We start from the raw sequence: 20,978 nt of genomic DNA on the forward strand, positions 1-20,978 counted from the left end.
CCATGATTAACGAACCCCCGGGTGCGCTTACGTGTTGGTTATGAACACTCACAGTTTTGGCCAATTCTAACGCATTTTGTGGACATTTAGTCACCGTTTTCTGGTCCTGAAGTGATTTCCATAGTTGTTGATCCCCAAGGCGCACTTACGTGTTAGTGATCAACACTCACAGTTTTGGCTGATTCTGGCCTATTTCATGGACTATTACTCACTGTTTTGGGGCCCCGGAGTGATTTCCACGGTTAACGAACCGCAGGGTGCATTTACGTGTCGGTCATCAACAATCACAGTTTTGGCCGATTCTGGCCCGTTTCTTGTACTATTTCTCTGTTTTTGGGTCCAAGCGTGATTTCCACGATTTACGAACCCCGTGGTGCGTTTACGTGTCGGTCAATGACACTCACAATTTTGGCCAATTCCTGGTCCGTTTTGTGTACTATTACTCACCGTTTTGGTGTCCCAGAGCGATTTCCACGATTTCCGATCCCCGGGGTGCGTTTGCGTCTCTGTCGCCAACACTCACAGTTTTGGCCAATTCTGACGCGATTCGTGGACTATTACTCATCATTTAGGGGTCCCGAAGCGATGCCACAGTGGTTGAACCCTAAGGTCCGTTTACGTGTCGGTCATCAACACTCACAGTTTTGGCCGATTCTGGCCCGTTTCATGGACTATTACTCACCATTTTGGGGCCCCGAAGTGATTTCCATGGTTGTTTGACCCCATGGTGCGCTTACGTATCGATCATCAACAAGCGCACTTTGGGCCGATTTTGGCCCATTTCTTGCATTATTACTTAGTTTTGGGGTCCCGGAGTGATTTCCACGATTGCCGAACTCCGGGGTGCGTTTACGTGTCGGTCATAAACACTCACAATTTTCGCCAATTCTCGTCCGTTTCATGCACTATTACTCACCGTTTGGGCGTCCTAGAGCGATTTCCATGATTGACAATCCCTGTAGTGCGTTTGCGTGTCTGTCGTCAACACTCACAGTTTTGGCCAATTATGACGCGATTCGTGGGCTATTACTTACCATTTAGGGGTCCCGAAGCGATTTCCATAGTTGTTGAACCCCAAGGTGCGTTTAGGTGTCGGTCATCAACACTCACTGTTTTGGGGCCCCGGTGTGATTTCCACAATTAAAGAACCGCCGGGTGCGTTTACATGTCGGTCATCAATGCTAGTAGTTTTGGCCAATTCTGGCCCGTTTCATGGACAATTACTCACTGTTTTGGGGCCCCGGAATGATTTCCACAATTAACGAATCCCCGGGTGCGCTTACGTGTTGGTTATGAACACTCATAGTTTTGGCCAATTCTAACGCATTTTCTGGACATTTAGTCACCATTTTCTGGTCCTGAAGTGATTTTCATAGTTGTTGATCCCCAAGGCGCACTTACGTGTTAGTCATCAACACTCACGGTTTTGGCTGATTGTGGCCTCTTTCATGGACTATTACTCACTGTTTTGGGGCCCCGGAGTGATTTCCACGGTTAACGAACCGCAGGGTGCATTTACGTGTCGGTCATCAACAATCACAGTTTTGGCCGATTCTGGCCCGTTTCTTAGACTATTTCTCTGTTTTTGGGCCCAAGCGTGATTTCCACGATTTACGAACCCCGTGGTGCGTTTACGTGTCGGTCAATGACAGTCACAATTTTGGCCAATTCCTGGTCCGTTTTGTGTACTATTACTCACAGTTTTGGTGTCCCAGAGCGATTTCCATGATTTACAATCCCCGGGGTGCGTTTGCGTCTCTGTCGCCAACACTCACAGTTTTGGCCAATTCTGACGCGATTCGTGGACTATTACTCATCATTTAGGGGTCCCGAAGCGATGCCACAGTGGTTGAACCCTAAGGTCCGTTTACGTGTCGGTCATCAACACTCACAGTTTTGGCCGATTCTGGCCCGTTTCATGGACTATTACTCACCATTTTGGGGCCCCGAAGTGATTTCCATGGTTGTTTGACCCCATGGTGCGCTTACGTATCGATCATCAACAAGCGCACTTTGGGCCGATTTTGGCCCATTTCTTGCATTATTACTTAGTTTTGGGGTCCCGGAGTGATTTCCACGATTGCCGAACTCCGGGGTGCGTTTACGTGTCGGTCATAAACACTCACAATTTTCGCCAATTCTCGTCCGTTTCATGCACTATTACTCACCGTTTGGGCGTCCTAGAGCGATTTCCATGATTGACAATCCCTGTAGTGCGTTTGCGTGTCTGTCGTCAACACTCACAGTTTTGGCCAATTATGACGCGATTCGTGGGCTATTACTCACCATTTAGGGGTCCCGAAGCGATTTCCATAGTTGTTGAACCCCAAGGTGCGTTTAGGTGTCGGTCATCAACACTCACTGTTTTGGGGCCCCGGTGTGATTTCCACAATTAAAGAACCGCCGGGTGCGTTTACATGTCGGTCATCAATGCTAGTAGTTTTGGCCAATTCTGGCCCGTTTCATGGACAATTACTCACTGTTTTGGGGCCCCGGAATGATTTCCACAATTAACGAATCCCCGGGTGCGCTTACGTGTTGGTTATGAACACTCATAGTTTTGGCCAATTCTAACGCATTTTCTGGACATTTAGTCACCATTTTCTGGTCCTGAAGTGATTTCCATAGTTGTTGATCCCCAAGGCGCACTTACGTGTTAGTCATCAACACTCACGGTTTTGGCTGATTGTGGCCTCTTTCATGGACTATTACTCACTGTTTTGGGGCCCCGGAGTGATTTCCACGGTTAACGAACCGCAGGGTGCATTTACGTGTCGATCATCAACAATCACAGTTTTGGCCGATTCTGGCCCGTTTCTTAGACTATTTCTCTGTTTTTGGGCCCAAGCGTGATTTCCACGATTTACGAACCCCGTGGTGCGTTTACGTGTCGGTCAATGACAGTCACAATTTTGGCCAATTCCTGGTCCGTTTTGTGTACTATTACTCACAGTTTTGGTGTCCCAGAGCGATTTCCATGATTTACAATCCCCGGGGTGCGTTTGCGTCTCTGTCGCCAACACTCACAGTTTTGGCCAATTCTGACGCGATTCGTGGACTATTACTCATCATTTAGGGGTCCCGAAGCGATTCCACAGTGGTTGAACCCTAAGGTCTGTTTACTGTCGGTCATCAACACTCACAGTTTTGGCCGATTCTGGCCCGTTTCATGGACTATTACTCACCATTTTGGGGCCCCGAAGTGAATTCCATGGTTGTTTGACCCCATGGTGCGCTTACGTGTCGATCATCAACAAGCGCACTTTGGGCCGATTTTGGCCCATTTCTTGCATTATTACTTAGTTTTGGGGTCCCGGAGTGATTTCCACGATTGACGAACTCCGGGTGCGTTTACGTGTCGGTCATAAACACTCACAATTTTGGCCAATTCTCGTCCGTTTCGTGCACTATTACTCACCGTTTGGGCGTCCTAGAGCGATTTCCACGATTGACAATCCCCGCAGTGCGTTTGCGTGTTTGTCGTCAACACTCACAGTTTTGGCCAATTATGACGCGATTCGTGGGCTATTACTCACCATTTAGGGGTCCCGAAGCGATTTCCATAGTTGTTGAACCCCAAGGTGCGTTTAGGTGTCGGTCATCAACACTCACTGTTTTGGGGCCCCGGTGTGATTTCCACGATTAAAGAACCGCGGGGTGCGTTTACATGTCGGTCATCAATGCTAGTAGTTTTGGCCAATTCTGGCCCGTTTCATGGACAATTACTCACTGTTTTGGGGCCCCGGAATGATTTCCACGATTAACGAATCCCCGGGTGCGCTTACGTGTTGGTTATGAACACTCACAGTTTTGGCCAATTCTAACGCATTTTGTGGACATTTAGTCACCGTTTTCTGGTCCTGAAGTGATTTCCATAGTTGTTGATCCCCAAGGCGCACTTACGTGTTAGTCATCAACACTCACAGCTTTGGCTGATTCTGGCCTGTTTCATGGACTATTACTCACTATTTTGGGGCCCCGGAGTGATTTCCACGGTTAACGAACCGCAGGGTGCATTTATGTGTCGGTCATCAACACTCGCAGTTTTGGCCGATTCTGGCCCGTTTCTTGGACTATTACTCTGTTTTTGGGTCCAAGCGTGATTTCCACGATTTACGAACCCCGTGGTGCGGTTACGTGTCGGTCAATGACACTCACAATTTTGGCCAATTTCTGGTCCGTTTTGTGTACTATTACTCACCGTTTTGGCGTCCCAGAGCGATTTCCACGATTTACAATCCCCGGGGTGCGTTTGCATCTCTGTCGCCAACACTCATAGTTTTGGCCAATTCTGACGCGATTCGTGGACTATTACTCATCATTTAGGGGTCCCGAAGCGATTCCATAGTGGTTGAACCCTAAGGTCCGTTTACGTGTCCGTCATCAACACTCACAGTTTTGGCCGATTCTGGCCCGTTTCATGGACTATTACTCACCATTTTGGGGCCCCGAAGTGATTTCCACGGTTGTTTGACCCCATGGTGCGCTTACGTGTCGATCATCAACAAGCGCACTTTGGGCCGATTTTGGCCCATTTCTTGCATTATTACTTAGTTTTGGGGTCCCGGAGTGATTTCCACGATTGACGAACTCCGGGGTGCGTTTACGTGTCGGTCATAAACACTCACAATTTTGGCCAATTCTCGTCCGTTTCGTGCACTATTACTCACCGTTTGGGCGTCCTAGAGCGATTTCCACGATTGACAATCCCCGCAGTGCGTTTGCGTGTCTGTCGTCAACACTCACAGTTTTGGCCAATTATGACGCGATTCGTGGGCTATTACTCACCATTTAGGGGTCCCGAAGCGATTTCCATAGTTGTTGAACCCCAAGGTGCGTTTAGGTGTCGGTCATCAACACTCACTGTTTTGGGGCCCCGGTGTGATTTCCACAATTAAAGAACCGCGGGGTGCGTTTACATGTCGGTCATCAATGCTAGTAGTTTTGGCCAATTCTGGCCCGTTTCATGGACAATTACTCACTGTTTTGGGGCCCCGGAATGATTTCCACGATTAACGAATCCCCGGGTGCGCTTACGTGTTGGTTATGAACACTCACAGTTTTGGCCAATTCTAACGCATTTTGTGGACATTTAGTCACCGTTTTCTGGTCCTGAAGTGATTTCCATAGTTGTTGATCCCCAAGGCGCTCTTACGTGTTAGTCATCAACACTCACAGTTTTGGCTGATTCTGGCCTGTGTCATGGACTATTACTCACTATTTTGGGGCCCCGGAGTGATTTCCACGGTTAACGAACCGCAGGGTGCATTTATGTGTCGGTCATCAACACTCGCAGTTTTGGCCGATTCTGGCCCGTTTCTTGGACTATTACTCTGTTTTTGGGTCCAAGCGTGATTTCCACGATTTACGAACCCCGTGGTGCGTTTACGTGTCGGTCAATGACAGTCACAATTTTGGCCAATTCCTGGTCCGTTTTGTGTACTATTACTCACAGTTTTGGTGTCCCAGAGCGATTTCCATGATTTACAATCCCCGGGGTGCGTTTGCGTCTCTGTCGCCAACACTCACAGTTTTGGCCAATTCTGATGCGATTCGTGGACTATTACTCATCATTTAGGGGTCCCGAAGCGATGCCACAGTGGTTGAACCCTAAGGTCCGTTTACGTGTCGGTCATCAACACTCACAGTTTTGGCCGATTCTGGCCCGTTTCATGGACTATTACTCACCATTTTGGGGCCCCGAAGTGATTTCCATGGTTGTTTGACCCCATGGTGCGCTTACGTATCGATCATCAACAAGCGCACTTTGGGCCGATTTTGGCCCATTTCTTGCATTATTACTTAGTTTTGGGGTCCCGGAGTGATTTCCACGATTGCCGAACTCCGGGGTGCGTTTACGTGTCGGTCATAAACACTCACAATTTTCGCCAATTCTCGACCGTTTCGTGCACTATTACTCACCGTTTGGGCGTCCTAGAGCAATTTCCACGATTGACAATCCCCGCAGTGCGTTTGCGTGTTTGTCGTCAACACTCACAGTTTTGGCCAATTATGACGCGATTCGTGGGCTATTACTCACCATTTAGGGGTCCCGAAGCGATTTCCATAGTTGTTGAACCCCAAGGTGCGTTTAGGTGTCGGTCATCAACACTCACTGTTTTGGGGCCCCGGTGTGATTTCCACAATTAAAGAACCGCGGGGTGCGTTTACATGTCGGTCATCAATGCTAGTAGTTTTGGCCAATTCTGGCCCGTTTCATGGACAATTACTCACTGTTTTGGGGCCCCGGAATGATTTCCACGATTAACGAATCCCCGGGTGCGCTTACGTGTTGGTTATGAACACTCACAGTTTTGGCCAATTCTAACGCATTTTGTGGACATTTAGTCACCGTTTTCTGGTCCTGAAGTGATTTCCATAGTTGTTGATCCCCAAGGCGCTCTTACGTGTTAGTCATCAACACTCACAGTTTTGGCTGATTCTGGCCTGTGTCATGGACTATTACTCACTATTTTGGGGCCCCGGAGTGATTTCCACGGTTAACGAACCGCAGGGTGCATTTATGTGTCGGTCATCAACACTCGCAATTTTGGCCGATTCTGGCCCGTTTCTTGGACTATTACTCTGTTTTTGGGTCCAAGCGTGATTTCCACGATTTACGAACCCCGTGGTGCGTTTACGTGTCGGTCAATGACACTCACAATTTTGGCCAATTTCTGGTCCGTTTTGTGTACTATTACTCACCGTTTTGGCGTCCCAGAGCGATTTCCACGATTTACAATCCCCGGGGTGCGTTTGCATCTCTGTCGCCAACACTCATAGTTTTGACCAATTCTGACGCGATTCGTGGACTATTACTCATCATTTAGGGGTCCCGAAGCGATTCCACAGTGGTTGAACCCTAAGGTCCGTTTACGTGTCCGTCATCAACACTCACAGTTTCGGCCGATTTTGGCCCGTTTCATGGACTATTACTCACCATTTTGGGGCCCCGAAGTGATTTCCACGGTTGTTTGACCCCATGGTGCGCTTACGTGTCGATCATCAACAAGCGCACTTTGGGCCGATTTTGGCCCATTTCTTGCATTATTACTTAGTTTTGGGGTCCCGGAGTGATTTCCACGATTGACGAACTCCGGGGTGCGTTTACGTGTCGGTCATAAACACTCACAATTTTGGCCAATTCTCGTCCGTTTCGCGCACTATTACTCACCGTTTGGGCGTCCTAGAGCGATTTCCACGATTGACAATCCCCGCAGTGCGTTTGCGTGTCTGTCGTCAACACTCACAGTTTTGGCCAATTATGACGCGATTCGTGGGCTATTACTCACCATTTAGGGGTCCCGAAGCGATTTCCATAGTTGTTGAACCCCAAGGTGCGTTTAGGTGTCGGTCATCAACACTCACTGTTTTGGGGCCCCGGTGTGATTTCCACAATTAAAGAACCGCGGGGTGCGTTTACATGTCGGTCATCAATGCTAGTAGTTTTGGCCAATTCTGGCCCGTTTCATGGACAATTACTCACTGTTTTGGGGCCTCGGAATGATTTCCACAATTAACGAATCCCCGGGTGCGCTTACGTGTTGGTTATGAACACTCATAGTTTTGGCCAATTCTAACGCATTTTGTGGACATTTAGTCACCGTTTTCTGGTCCTTAAGTGATTTCCATAGTTCTTGATCCCCAAGGCGCACTTACGTGTTAGTCATCAACACTCACAGTTTTGGCTGATTGTGGCCTATTTCATGGACTATTACTCACTGTTTTGGGGCCCCGGAGTGATTTCCACGGTTAACGAACCGCAGGGTGCATTTACGTGTCGGTCATCAACAATCACAGTTTTGGCCGATTCTGGCCCGTTTCTTGGACTATTTCTCTGTTTTTGGGCCCAAGCGTGATTTCCACGATTTACGAACCCCGTGGTGCGTTTACGTGTCGGTCAATGACAGTCACAATTTTGGCCAATTTCTGGTCCGTTTTGTGTACTATTACTCACCGTTTTGGCGTCCCAGAGCGATTTCCACGATTTACAATCCCCGGGGTGCGTTTGCATCTCTGTCGCCAACACTCATAGTTTTGGCCAATTCTGACGCGATTCGTGGACTATTACTCATCATTTAGGGGTCCCGAAGCAATTCCACAGTGGTTGAACCCTAAGGTCCGTTTACGTGTCCGTCATCAACACTCACAGTTTTGGCCGATTCTGGCCCGTTTCATGGACTATTACTCACCATTTTGGGGCCCTGAAGTGATTTCCACGGTTGTTTGACCCCATGGTGCGCTTACGTGTCGATCATCAACAAGCGCACTTTGGGCCGATTTTGGCCCATTTCTTGCATTATTACTTAGTTTTGGGGTCCCGGAGTGATTTCCACGATTGACGAACTCCGGGGTGCGTTTACGTGTCGGTCATAAACACTCACAATTTTGGCCAATTCTCGTCCGTTTCGTGCACTATTACTCACCGTTTGGGCGTCCTAGAGCGATTTCCACGATTGACAATCCCCGCAGTGCGTTTGCGTGTCTGTCGTCAACACTCACAGTTTTGGCCAATTATGACGCGATTCGTGGGCTATTACTCACCATTTGGGGGTCCCGAAGCGATTTCCATAGTTGTTGAACCCCAAGGTGCGTTTAGGTGTCGGTCATCAACACTCACTGTTTTGGGGCCCCGGTGTGATTTCCACAATTAAAGAACCGCGGGGTGCGTTTACATGTCGGTCATCAATGCTAGTAGTTTTGGCCAATTCTGGCCCGTTTCATGGACAATTACTCACTGTTTTGGGGCCCCGGAATGATTTCCACGATTAACGAATCCCCGGGTGCGCATACGTGTTGCTTATGAACACTCACAGTTTTGGCCAATTCTAACGCATTTTGTGGACATTTAGTCACCGTTTTCTGGTCCTGAAGTGATTTCCATAGTTGTTGATCCCCAAGGCGCTCTTACGTGTTAGTCATCAACACTCACAGTTTTGGCTGATTCTGGCGTGTGTCATGGACTATTACTCACTATTTTGGGGCCCCGGAGTGATTTCCACGGTTAACGAACCGCAGGGTGCATTTACGTGTCGGTCATCAACACTCGCAGTTTTGGCCGATTCTAGCCCGTTTCTTGGACTATTACTCTGTTTTTGGGTCCAAGCATGATTTCCACGATTTACGAACCCCGTGGTGCGTTTACGTGTCGGTCAATGACACTCACAATTTTGGCCAATTTCTGGTCCGTTTTGTGTACTATTACTCACCGTTTTGGCGTCCTAGAGCGAATTCCACGATTTACAATCCCCGGGGTGCATTTGCATCTCTGTCGCCAACACTCATAGTTTTGGCCAATTCTGACGCGATTCGTGGACTATTACTCATCATTTAGGGGTCCCGAAGCGATTCCATAGTGGTTGAACCGTAAGGTCCGTTTACGTGTCGGTCATCGACACTCACAGTTTTGGCCGATTCTGGCCCGTTTCATGGACTATTACTCACCGTTTTGGGGCCCCGAAGTGATTTCCATGGTTGTTTGACCCCAAGGTGCGCTTACGTGTCGATCATCAACAAGCGCACTTTGGGCCGATTTTGGCCCATTTCTTGCATTATTACTTAGTTTTGGGGTCCCGGAGTGATTTCCACGATTGACGAACTCCGTGGTGCGTTTACGTGTCGGTCATAAACACTCACAATTTTGGCCAATTCTCGTCCGTTTCGTGCATTATTACTCACCGTTTGGGCGTCCTAGAGCGATTTCCGCGATTGACAATCCCCGTAGTGCGTTTGCGTGTCTGTCGTCAACACTCACAGTTTTGGCCAATTATGACGCAATTCGTGGGCTATTACTCAATATTTAGGGGTCCCGAAGCAATTTCCATAGTTGTTGAACCCCAAGGTGCGTTTAGGTGTCGGTCATCAACACTCACTGTTTTGGGGCCCCTGTGTGATTTCCACGATAAACGAACCGCGGGGTGCGTTTACATGTCGGTCATCAATACTAGTAGTTTTGGCCAATTCTGGCCCGTTTCGTGGACAATTGCTCACTGATTTGGGGCCCCCGAATGATTTCCACGATTAACGAACCCCCGGGTGCGCTTACGTGTCGGTTATGAACAGTCAAAGTTTTGGCCAATTCTAACGCGTTTTGTGGACATTTAGTCACAGTTTTCTGGTCCTGAAGTGATTCCATAGTTGTCGATCCCCAAGGCGCACTTACGTGTTAGTCATCAACACTCACAGTTTTGCTTGATTCTGGCCTGTTTCATGGACTATTACTCACTGTTTTGGGGCCCCGGACTGATTTCCACGGTTAACGAACCGCAGGGTGCATTTACGTGTCGGTCATCAACACTCACAGTTTTGCCGATTCTGGCCCGTTTCTTGGACTATTACTCTGTTTTTGTGTCCAAGTGTGATTTCCACGATTTACGAACCCCATGGCGCGTTTACGTGTCGGTCAATGACCCTCACAACTTTGGCCAATTTCTGGTCCGTTTCATGTACTATTACTCACCGTTTTGGCGTCCCAGAGCGATTTCCATGATTTACAATCCCCGGGGTGCGTTTGTGTCTGTATCGTCAACACTCACAGTTCTGGCCAATTCTGACGCGATTCGTGGACTATTACTCATCATTTAGAGGTCCCGAAGCGATTCCATAGTGGTTGAACCCTAAGGTCCGTTTACGTGTCGGTCATCAACACTCACAGTTTTGGCCGATTCTGGCCCGTATCATGGACTATTACTCACCATTTTGGGGCCCCGAAGTGATTTCCACGGTTGTTTGACCCCATGGTGCGCTTACGTGTCGATCATCAACAAGCGCACTTTGGGCCGATTTTGGCCCATTTCTTGCATTATTACTTAGTTTTGGGGTCCCAGAGTGATTTCCACGATTGACGAACTCCGGGGTGCGTTTACGTGTCGGTCATAAACACTCACAATTTTGGCCAATTCTCGTCCGTTTCACGCACTATTACTCACCGTTTGGGCGTCCTAGAGCGATTTCCACGATTGACAATCCCCGCAGTGCGTTTGCGTGTCTGTCGTCAACACTCACAGTTTTGGCCAATTATGACGCGATTCGTGGGCTATTACTCACCATTTAGGGGTCCCGAAGCAATTTCCATAGTTGTTGAACCCCAAGGTGCGTTTAGGTGTCGGTCATCAACACTCACTGTTTTGGGGCCCCGGTGTGATTTCCACAATTAAAGAACCGCGGGGTGCGTTTACATGTCGGTCATCAATGCTAGTAGTTTTGGCCAATTCTGGCCCGTTTCATGGACAATTACTCACTGTTTTGGGGCCCCGGAATGATTTCCACAATTAACGAATCCCCGGGTGCGCTTACGTGTTGGTTATGAACACTCACAGTTTTGGCCAATTCTAACGCATTTTGTGGACATTTAGTCATCGCTTTCTGGTCCTGAAGTGATTTCCATAGTTGTTGATCCCCAAGGCGCTCTTACGTGTTAGTCATCAACACTCACAGTTTTGGCTGATTCTGGCCTGTGTCATGGACTATTACTCACTATTTTGGGGCCCCGGAGTGATTTCCACGGTTAACGAACCGCAGGGTGCATTTACGTGTCGGTCATCAACACTCGCAGTTTTGGCCGATTCTGGCCCGTTTCTTGGACTATTACTCTGTTTTTGGGTCCAAGCGTGATTTCCACGATTTACGAACCCCGTGGTGCGTTTACGTGTCGGTCAATGACACTCACAATTTTGGCCAATTTCTGGTCCGTTTTGTGTACTATTACTCACCGTTTTGGCGTCCTAGAGCGAATTCCACGATTTACAATCCCCGGGGTGCGTTTGCATCTCTGTCGCCAACACTCATAGTTTTGGCCAATTCTGACGCGATTCGTGGACTATTACTCATCATTTAGGGGTCCCGAAGCGATTCCATAGTGGTTGAACCGTAAGGTCCGTTTACGTGTCGGTCATCGACACTCACAGTTTTGGCCGATTCTGGCCCGTTTCATGGACTATTACTCACCGTTTTGGGGCCCCGAAGTGATTTCCATGGTTGTTTGACCCCAAGGTGCGCTTACGTGTCGATCATCAACAAGCGCACTTTGGGCCGATTTTGGCCCATTTCTTGCATTATTACTTAGTTTTGGGGTCCCGGAGTGATTTCCACGATTGACGAACTCCGTGGTGCGTTTACGTGTCGGTCATAAACACTCACAATTTTGGCCAATTCTCGTCCGTTTCGTGCATTATTACTCACCGTTTGGGCGTCCTAGAGCGATTTCCGCGATTGACAATCCCCGTAGTGCGTTTGCGTGTCTGTCGTCAACACTCACAGTTTTGGCCAATTATGACGCAATTCGTGGGCTATTACTCAATATTTAGGGGTCCCGAAGCAATTTCCATAGTTGTTGAACCCCAAGTTGCGTTTAGGTGTCGGTCATCAACACTCACTGTTTTGGGGCCCCTGTGTGATTTCCACGATAAACGAACCGCGGGGTGCGTTTACATGTCGGTCATCAATACTAGTAGTTTTGGCCAATTCTGGCCCGTTTCGTGGACAATTGCTCACTGATTTGGGGCCCCCGAATGATTTCCACGATTAACGAACCCCCGGGTGCGCTTACGTGTCGGTTATGAACAGTCAAAGTTTTGGCCAATTCTAACGCGTTTTGTGGACATTTAGTCACAGTTTTCTGGTCCTGAAGTGATTCCATAGTTGTTGATCCCCAAGGCGCACTTACGTGTTAGTCATCAACACTCACAGTTTTGCTTGATTCTGGCCTGTTTCATGGACTATTACTCACTGTTTTGGGGCCCCGGACTGATTTCCACGGTTAACGAACCGCAGGGTGCATTTACGTGTCGGTCATCAACACTCGCAGTTTTGCCGATTCTGGCCCGTTTCTTGGACTATTACTCTGTTTTTGTGTCCAAGTGTGATTTCCACGATTTACGAACCCCATGGCGCGTTTACGTGTCGGTCAATGACCCTCACAACTTTGGCCAATTTCTGGTCCGTTTCATGTACTATTACTCACCGTTTTGGCGTCCCAGAGCGATTTCCATGATTTACAATCCCCGGGGTGCGTTTGTGTCTGTATCGTCAACACTCACAGTTCTGGCCAATTCTGACGCGATTCGTGGACTATTACTCATCATTTAGAGGTCCCGAAGCGATTCCATAGTGGTTGAACCCTAAGGTCCGTTTACGTGTCGGTCATCAACACTCACAGTTTTGGCCGATTCTGGCCCGTATCATGGACTATTACTCACCATTTTGGGGCCCCGAAGTGATTTCCATGGTTGTTTGACCCCATGGTGCGCTTACGTGTCGATCATCAACAAGCGCACTTTGGGCCGATTTTGGCCCATTTCTTGCATTATTACTTAGTTTTGGGGTCCCGGAGTGATTTCCACGATTGACGAACTCCGGGGTGCGTTTACGTGTCGGTCATAAACACTCACAATTTTGGCCAATTCTCGTCCGTTTCGTGCACTATTACTCACCGTTTGGGCGTCCTAGAGCGATTTCCACGATTGACAATCCCCACAGTGCGTTTGCGTGTTTGTCGTCAACACTCACAGTTTTGGCCAATTATGACGCGATTCGTGGGCTATTACTCACCATTTAGGGGTCCCGAAGCGATTTCCATAGTTGTTGAACCCCAAGGTGCGGTTAGGTGTCGGTCATCAACACTCACTGTTTTCGGGCCCCGGTGTGATTTCCACGATTAAAGAACCGCGGGGTGCGTTTACATGTCGGTCATCAATGCTAGTAGTTTTGGCCAATTCTGGCCCATTTCATGGACAATTACTCACTGTTTTGGGGCCCCGGAATGATTTCCACGATTAACGAATCCCCGGGTGCGCTTACGTGTTGGTTATGAACACTCACAGTTTTGGCCAATTCTAACGCATTTTGTGGACATTTAGTCACCGTTTTCTGGTCCTGAAGTGATTTCCATAGTTGTTGATCCCCAAGGCGCACTTACGTGTTAGTCATCAACACTCACAGCTTTGGCTGATTCTGGCCTGTTTCATGGACTATTACTCACTATTTTGGGGCCCCGGAGTGATTTCCACGGTTAACGAACCACAGGGTGCATTTACGTGTCGGTCATCAACACTCGCAGTTTTGGCCGATTCTGGCCCGTTTCTTGGACTATTACTCTATTTTTGGGTCGAAGCGTGATTTCCACGATTTACGAACCCCGTGGTGCGTTTATGTGTCGGTCAATGACACTCACAATTTTGGCCAATTTCTGGTCCGTTTTGTGTACTATTACTCACCGTTTTGGCGTCCTAGAGCGAATTCCACGATTTACAATCCCCAGGGTATGTTTGCATCTCTGCCGCCAACACTCATAGTTTAGGCCAATTATGACGCGATTCGTGGACTATTACTCATCATTTAGGGGTCCCGAAGCGATTCCATAGTGGTTGAACCGTAAGGTCCGCTTACGTGTCGGTCATCGACACTCACAGTTTTGGCCGATTCTGGCCCGTTTCATGGACTATTACTCACCGTTTTGGGGCCCCGAAGTGATTTCCATGGTTGTTTGACCCCAAGGTGCGCTTACGTGTCGATCATCAACAAGCGCACTTTGGGCCGATTTTGGCCCATTTCTTGCATTATTACTTAGTTTTGGGGTCCCGGAGTGATTTCCACGATTGACGAACTCCGGGGTGCGTTTACGTGTCGGTCATAAACACTCACAATTTTGGCCAATTCTCATCCGTTTCGTGCATTATTACTCATCGTTTGGGCGTCCTAGAGCGATTTCCGCGATTGACAATCCCCGTAGTGCGTTTGTGTGTCTGTCGTCAACACTCACAGTTTTGGCCAATTATGACGCAATTCTGGGCTATTACTCACCATTTAGGGGTCCCGAAGCAATTTCCATAGTTGTTGAACCCCAAGGTGCGTTTAGGTGTCGGTCATCAACACTCACTGTTTTGGGGCCCCTGTGTGATTTCCACGATAAACGAACCGCGGGGTGCGTTTACATGTCGGTCATCAATACTAGTAGTTTTGGCCAATTCTGGCCCATTTCGTGGACAATTACTCACTGATTTGGGGCCCCGGAATGATTTCCACGATTAACGAACCCCCGGGTGCGCTTACGTGTCGGTTATGAACAGTCAAAGTTTTGGCCAATTCTAACGCGTTTTGTGGACATTTAGTCACAGTTTTCTGGACCTGAAATGATTCCATAGTTGTTGATCCCCAAGGCGCACTTACGTGTTAGTCATCAACACTCACAGTTTTGCTTGATTCTGGTCTGTTTCATGGACTATTACTCACTGTTTTGGGGCCCCGGACTGATTTCCACGGTTAACGAACCACAGGGTGCATTTATGTGTCGGTCATCAACACTCGCAGTTTTGCCGATTCTGGCCCGTTTCTTGGACTATTACTCTGTTTTTGTGTCCAAGCGTGATTTCCACGATTTACGAACCCCATGGCGCGTTTACGTGTCGGTCAATGACCCTCACAACTTTGGCCAATTTCTGGTCCGTTTCATGTACTATTACTCACCGTTTTGGCGTCCCAGAGCGATTTCCATGATTTACAATCCCCGGGGTGCGTTTGTGTCTGTATCGTCAACACTCACAGTTCCGGCCAATTCTGACGCGATTCGTGGACTATTACTCATCATTTAGAGGTCCCGAAGCGATTCCATAGTGGTTGAACCGTAAGGTCCGTTTACGTGTCGGTCATCAACACTCACAGTTTTGGCCGATTCTGGCCCGTATCATGGACTATTACTCACCATTTTGGGGCCCCGAAGTGGTTTCCACGGTTGTTTGACCCCATGGTGCGCTTACGTGTCGATCATCAACAAGCGCACTTTGGGCCGATTTTGGCCCATTTCTTGCATTATTACTTAGTTTTGGGGTCCCGGAGTGATTTCCACGATTGACGAACTCCGGGGTGCGTTTACGTGTCGGTCATAAACACTCACAATTTTGGCCAATTCTCGTCCGTTTCGTGCACTATTACTCACCGTTTGGGCGTCCTAGAGCGATTTCCACGATTGACAATCCCCACAGTGCGTTTGCGTGTCTGTCGTCAACACTCACAGTTTTGGCCAATTATGACGCGATTCGTGGGCTATTACTCACCAGTTAGGGGTCCCGAAGCGATTTCCATAGTTGTTGAACCCCAAGGTGCGTTTAGGTGTCGGTCATCAACACTCACTGTTTTCGGGCCCCGGTGTGATTTCCACGATTAAAGAACCGCGGGGTGCGTTTACATGTCGGTCATCAATGCTAGTAGTTTTGGCCAATTCTGGCCCATTTCATGGACAATTACTCACTGTTTTGGGGCCCCGGAATGATTTCCACGATTAACGAATCCCCGGGTGCGCTTACGTGTTGGTTATGAACACTCACAGTTTTGGCCAATTCTAACGCATTTTGTGGACATTTAGTCACCGTTTTCTGGTCCTGAAGTGATTTCCATAGTTGTTGATCCCCAAGGCGCACTTACGTGTTAGTCATCAACACTCACAGCTTTGGCTGATTCTGGCCTGTTTCATGGACTATTACTCACTATTTTGGGGCCCCGGAGTGATTTCCACGGTTAACGAACCGCAGGGTGCATTTACGTGTCGGTCATCAACACTCGCAGTTTTGGCCGATTCTGGCCCGTTTCTTGGACTATTACTCTGTTTTTGGGTCCAACCGTGATTTCCACGATTTACGAACCCCGTGGTGCGTTTACGTGTCGGTCAATGACACTCACAATTTTGGCCAATTTCTGGTCCGTTTTGTGTACTATTACTCACCGTTTTGGCGTCCTAGAGCGAATTCCACGATTTACAATCCCCGGGGTACGTTTGCATCTCTGCCGCCAACACTCATAGTTTAGGCCAATTATGACGCGATTCGTGGACTATTACTCATCATTTAGGGGTCCCGAAGCGATTCCATAGTGGTTGAACCGTAAGGTCCGTTTACGTGTCGGTCATCGACACTCATAGTTTTGGCCGATTCTGGCCCGTTTCATGGACTATTACTCACCGTTTTGGGGCCCCGAAGTGATTTCCATGGTTGTTTGACCCCAAGGTGCGCTTACGTGTCGATCATCAACAAGCGCACTTTGGGCCGATTTTGGCCCATTTCTTGCATTATTACTTAGTTTTGGGGTCCCGGAGTGATTTCCACGATTGACGAACTCCGGGGTGCGTTTACGTGTCGGTCATAAACACTCACAATTTTGGCCAATTCTCATCCGTTTCGTGCATTATTACTCATCGTTTGGGCGTCCTAGAGCGATTTCCGCGATTGAGAATCCCCGTAGTGCGTTTGTGTGTCTGTCGTCAACACTCACAGTTTTGGCCAATTATGACGCAATTCGTGGGCTATTACTCACCATTTAGGGGTCCCGAAGCAATTTCCATAGTTGTTGAACCCCAAGGTGCGTTTAGGTGTCGGTCATCAACACTCACTGTTTTGGGGCCCCTGTGTGATTTCCACGATAAACGAACCGCGGGGTGCGTTTACATGTCGGTCATCAATACTAGTAGTTTTGGCCAATTCTGGCCCGTTTCGTGGACAATTACTCACTGATTTGGGGACCCGGAATGATTTCCACGATTAACAAACCCCCGGGTGCGCTTTCGTGTCGGTTATGAACAGTCAAAGTTTTGGCCAAGTCTAACGCGTTTTGTGGACATTTAGTCACAGTTTTCTGGTCCTGAAGTGATTCCATAGTTGTTGATCCCCAAGGCGCACTTACGTGTTAGTCATCAACACTCACAGTTTTGCTTGATTCTGGCCTGTTTCATGGACACTCACTGTTTTGGGGCCCCGGACTGATTTCCACGGTTAACGAACCGCAGGGTGCATTTACGTGTCGGTCATCAACACTCGCAGTTTTGCCGATTCTGGCCCGTTTCTTGGACTATTACTCTGTTTTTGTGTCCAAGCGTGATTTCCATGATTTACGAACCCCATGGCGCGTTTACGTGTCGGTCAATGACCCTCACAACTTTGGCCAATTTCTGGTCCGTTTCATGTACTATTACTCACCGTTTTGGCGTCCCAGAGTGATTTCCATGATTTACAATCCCCGGGGTGCGTTTGTGTCTGTATCGTCAACACTCACAGTTCTGGCCAATTCTGACGCGATTCGTGGACTATTACTCATCATTTAGAGGTCCCGAAGCGATTCCATAGTGGTTGAACCCTAAGGTCCGTTTACGTGTCGGTCATCAACACTCACAGTTTTGGCCGATTCAGGCCCGTATCATGGACTATTACTCACCATTTTGGGGCCCCGAAGTGATTTCCACGGTTGTGTGACCCCATGGTGCGCTTACGTGTCGATCATCAACAAGCGCACTTTGGGCCGATTTTGGCCCATTTCTTGCATTATTACTTAGTTTTAGGGTCCCGGAGTGATTTCCGCGATTGACGAACTCCGGGGTGCGTTTACGTGTCGGTCATAAACACTCACAATTTTGGCCAATTCTCGTCCGTTTCGTGCACTATTACTCACCGTTTGGGCGTCCTAGAGCGATTTCCACGATTGACAATCCCCGCAGTGCGTTTGCGTGTCTGTCGTCAACACTCACAGTTTTGGCCAATTATGACGCGATTCGTGGGCTATTACTCACCATTTAGGGGTCCTGAAGCGATTTCCATAGTTGTTGAACCCCAAGGTGCGTTTAGGTGTCGGTCATCAACACTCACTGTTTTGGGGCCCCGGTATGATTTCCACGATTAAAGAACCGCGGGGTGCGTTTACATGTCGGTCATCAATGCTAGTAGTTTTGGCCAATTCTGGCCCATTTCATGGACAATTACTCACTGTTTTGGGGCCCCGGAATGATTTCCACGATTAACGAATCCCCGGGTGCGCTTACGTGTTGGTTATGAACACTCACAGTTTTGGCCAATTCTAACGCATTTTGTGGACATTTAGTCACCGTTTTCTGTTCCTGAAGTGATTTCCATAGTTGTTGATCCCCAAGGCGCACTTACGTGTTAGTCATCAACACTCACAGCTTTGGCTGATTCTGGCCTGTTTCATGGACTATTACTCACTATTTTGGGGCCCCGGAGTTATTTCCACGGTTAACGAACCGCAGGGTGCATTTACGTGTCGGTCATCAACACTCGCAGTTTTGGCCGATTCTGGCCCGTTTCTTGGACTATTACTCTGTTTTTGGGTCCAAGCGTGATTTCCACGATTTACGAACCCCGTGGTGCGGTTACGTGTCGGTCAATGACACTCACAATTTTGGCCAATTTCTGGTCCGTTTTGTGTACTATTACTCACCGTTTTGGCGTCCCAGAGCGATTTCCACGATTTACAATCCCCGGGGTGCGTTTGCGTCTCTGTCGCCAACACTCACAGTTTTGGCGAATTCTGACGCGATTCGTGGACTATTACTCATCATTTAGGGGTCCCGAAGCGATTCCACAGTGGTTGAACCCTAAGGTCCGTTTACGTGTTCGTCATCAACACTCACAGTTTTGGCCAATTCTGGCCCGTTTCATGGACTATTACTCACCATTTTGGGGCCCCGAAGTGATTTCCACGGTTGTTTGACGCCATGGTGCGCTTACGTGTCGATCATCAACAAGCGCACTTTGGGCCGATTTTGGCCCATTTCTTGCATTATTACTTAGTTTTGGGGTCCCGAAGTGATTTCCACGATTGACGAACTTCGGGGTGCGTTTACGTGTCGGTCATAAACACTCACAATTTTGGCCAATTCTCGTCTGTTTCTTGCACTATTACTCACCGTTTGGGCGCCCTTGAGCAATTTCCACGATTGACAATCCCCGTAGTGCGTTTGCGTGTCTGTCGTCAACACTCACAGTTTTGGCCAATTATGACGCGATTCGTGGGCTATTACTCACCATTTAGGGGTCTCGAAGCGATTTCCATAGTTGTTGAATCCCAAGGTGCGTTTAGGTGTCGGTCATCAACACTCACTGTTTTGGCGCCCCGGTGTGATTTCGACGATTAACGAACCGCGGGCTGCGTTTACATGTCGGTCATCAATACTAGTAGTTTTGTCCAATTCTGGCCGTTTCGTGGACAATTACTCACTATTTTGGGGCCCCGGAATGATTTCCACGATTAACGAACCCCCGGGTGCGTTTACGTGTCGGTTATGAACACTCATAGTTTTGGCCAATTCTAACACGTTTTGTGGACATTTAGTAACAGTTTTCTAGTCCTGAAGTGATTCCATAGATGTTGATCCCCAAGGCGCACTTACGTGTTAGTCATCAACACTCATTGTTTTGGCTGATTCTGGCCTGTTTCATGGGCTATTACTCACTGTTTTGGGGCCCCGGAGTGATTTCCACGGTTAACGAACCGCAGGGTGCATTTACGTGTCGGTCATCAACACTCGCAGTTTTGCCAATTCTGGCCCGTTTCTTGGACTATTACTCTGTTTTTGGGTCCAAGCGTGATTTCCACGATTTACGAACCCCATGGTGCGTTTACGTGTCGGTCAATGACAATCACAACTTTGGCCAATTTCTGGTCTGTTTCGTGTACTATTACTCACCGTTTTGGCGTCCGAAAACGATTTCCACGATTTACAATCCCCGGGGTGCGTTTGTGTCTCTGTCGTCAACACTCACAGTTTTGGCCAATTCTGACGCGATTCGTAGACTATTACTCATCATTTAGAGGTCCCGAAGCGATTCCATAGTGGTTGAACCCTAAGGTCCGTTTACGTCTCGGTCATCAACACTCACAGTTTTGGCCGATTCTGGCCCGTTTCATGGACTATTAATCACCGTTTTGGGGCCCCAAAGTAATTTCCACAGTTGGTTTAACCCCATGGTGCGCTTACATGTCGATCATCAACAAGCGCACTTTGGGCCGATTTTGGACCATTTCTTGCATTATTACTTAGTTTTGGGTCCCGGAGTGATTTCCACGATTGACGAACTCCGGGGTGCGTTTACGTGTCGGTCATAAACACTCACAATTTTAGCCAATTCTCGTCCGTTTCATGCACTATTACTCACCGTTTGGGCGTCCCAGAGCGATTTCCACGATTGACAATCCCCGGAGTG

The sequence above is a fragment of the Triticum dicoccoides genome, chromosome 5A (assembly GCF_002162155.2).
Source record: "Triticum dicoccoides isolate Atlit2015 ecotype Zavitan chromosome 5A, WEW_v2.0, whole genome shotgun sequence".
NCBI classification, from domain to species: Eukaryota; Viridiplantae; Streptophyta; class Magnoliopsida; order Poales; family Poaceae; genus Triticum; species Triticum dicoccoides.